We start from the raw sequence: 2703 nt of genomic DNA, 5'->3' as shown, positions 1-2703 counted from the left end.
TGGGATTGTTGACTACCATGGGATTGTTGACTACCAGATTATTATAAGTAATAAACATCCACATGGCAAATTAGTCGTTATTGGATAAAAAAAACCTCATTCTGAACGGTATAAACATGTATAGCTATATTAGTGATTAAAGAAAGAAATTCCAACAGGCCGATCTGAGCAAGAGTCTATAATTAAAGCAGCAATGTAAACTTACTGGGAATAAAACATTGACATTTTTCTTAAACAGAACTGCAACACCTCAGGGCCTTAGAACAGTTACTATGTTCAACTCTTTGGATATTGTTTTCCATATATTCAAATACTTAAATATCATAGGCCTGAAGATGTAAAACAAAATTCACTATATATGTGTGCGCGTGCATACGTGTGTAGTATACTTTTCATAAATTTGTATGTTTACAAAAGTTTTTATTCCTTAACCATATAGAATTATGACAGGGTCCGAGTCACATTGGCTTTTTAAATACATTTTTTAAACTACTTATGCGCCAAACTCCTTGTAGGTCCATGACCCTGTTTGTCACATGGATATAAATTAATGTAAAATTTAAACAGAAATAGTGCAATTATTCCCACTAATTACTGTTGGCGTCCCCAATTAGTTTTACATAATAAATGATTGATTTCACACAATTCTGTAACAGGCAAAAAACTAAATTACCCAATACAATACAATAACTGAACCCTACCGGTCTAAGAACTTCGACACTACAATAGTGTTTTAGGCCTAGTTTGAACTCTTGGAGGGTTTTGAGACCAATATAAAAACCTTCAGGCTAGGAACACTCTGCATTTATGAAAACAAAACGGACTATTACTACTCATACTCAGAACCCACTGCATTTATAAAAACGGACCCAATTCTGTGGCTTTGTTTTTAGAGGATCCTGCCAAAGAATCATTTCACAGAACAGAAATGTTAAATAATCTAAGAAAGTTTTCCGTTTTTGTTAAATAAACTGATGTGCGAAACCTCTGGTCATGTTTTCATATTATATTTTTTAAATAGGGTGATCACCTAGCGGGTCCGCCAGAAAGATTTTATGGTTTTTAAGAGGTATATCTCAGCTTTAAAAACATGCGCAGAGGCTGGGATCATTCTGGTAAGACTTATTCCTTTTAAATATTTCAGTCGCGTTAAACTGAGAATTTGTTTTTCAAAATATCACTCTATCATGTACTTACGACGTCCCTCGTATAATGTATTTACACAAGATCACTTTCAGATGTATTTTAGATAATAAAAACTGTCTTAAAATAATCTATTAAGACTAATTCTTTTGTATTATGTTATACCCATAAAAATTAATATTATAAATATGATTTTAAATAATACATTCATCATGTGCTCATTATGTTCGTTCAAAGTAGTGTTTTCAGATCAACAGTATGGTGAGACTGAAACAATGGTGGGTGCCATGAGCCTAGCCTCATAACACTACGCTAGTGTTTTGAGCCTACTACCCAGCCAGTGGACGTTATACAAACAAGTCAGCAATTTGAAGGTCACAACAAAATATGCTACAAAATTAAACATCACGGTACTTAAAATATTTTCAAGGCATGCCACAGTTGTATATATTCACCCAGTAACACACATGTAACAGTGATCAGCTTACTTACGGTGTCAACACGCATCTACTTTTACCGTCAACTTGTCAACAAAGCCGAAAACTGTCATGTTACACTGCTACAACAAATATTGATTATTCCATATGTTATACACACAGCACACAAACGAGCGCACACATGTAGATGTGCACGAATTAATATGCACATAATTACCTCAAATACGCTCATGCGAGTTTTGTAATACAAAAATTATCGGTCTTTCAAGACATCGGTCAATATGGAAAACTAATTTTTATAATCAGCGATGACATAAAATTTTCTACTATCTTGTTGATTACTCTTCATCAAAATATGAACTGATTATGTCAATACAAAAGTATATCATTGAAATATTACTTTAATCTGTAGGCCCACCGAAAATGGGGGTTGCAAAGAGGGCAACTGCCCAGGGGCCCGGGCAAATGAAACCCGGTTATGCCGTAAACCCCGAAAAGAACCTTTAGCCTATATCTACATTGAATCACAAAAAGCATAATTTTTGGCTTTTCTTTGCATATAGACGCTTGATACATTAAGAATGACTGAAATAATAATTTGAGTAATAATTAATGTATTAGGTCGTCAAGATATTAATGTCACTTTTTTAGATGGTAAAAACCCGAACAACTAAAATATCAAAACAAAACATTTATTACATGAAATGGTCTCCATTCTTATCGATGATGCTTTTCCATCTTACAATCAGGTTGTTAATATCTTGATTGAAGAAATCACTTGGCTTTGAGGCAAAAAACATTTCGATGTCCTCTTTAACACCTTCTACATTTGCATACGTTTTCCCATTAAGATGGTATTGCAGCGAACAAAAAAGATGGTAATCTGATGGTGACAGATCTGGAGAATATGGTGGGTGGGGGAGAACTTCACAACCCAACTCCATAATCTTGCGTTGTGTCAAACGTGCCACAACTGAAAGTGCATTGTCGTGGAGAAGAAGAACACATTTCCGATTGACGAGTGAAGGGCGTTTCTGATGAAGGGCTTAATTTCAACGTTCCAGGTGCTGACTATAGATCTCTACATTGACAGTTCGCTGTTGATTGAGGAGTTCGAAATGAA

General features: G+C 34.7%; 1 protein-coding gene across 6 annotated transcripts in view; it reads right to left on the bottom strand.

Annotated features, from left to right (window-relative positions):
* LOC106468186 (serine/threonine-protein kinase D1-like) overlaps positions 1 to 2703 on the bottom strand; it is a 121961-nt gene that overhangs the window by 90930 nt on the left and 28328 nt on the right. Inside the window, exon 1 of one of the 6 annotated variants that reach the window (XM_022396502.1) lies at positions 1599 to 1622. The exons of the other annotated variants lie outside the window; for them this stretch is intronic. The gene's annotated coding sequence lies outside the window, so the exon portion shown is untranslated. Of the gene's footprint in view, positions 1 to 1598; positions 1623 to 2703 lie in introns of those variants that run through there. 6 annotated transcript variants of the gene reach the window in all.

Source organism: Limulus polyphemus, unplaced genomic scaffold, assembly GCF_000517525.1.
Source record: "Limulus polyphemus unplaced genomic scaffold, Limulus_polyphemus-2.1.2 Scaffold2907, whole genome shotgun sequence".
Lineage (NCBI taxonomy): Eukaryota > Metazoa > Arthropoda > Merostomata > Xiphosura > Limulidae > Limulus > Limulus polyphemus.
This window is presented reverse-complemented; position numbering and strand designations above follow the sequence as displayed.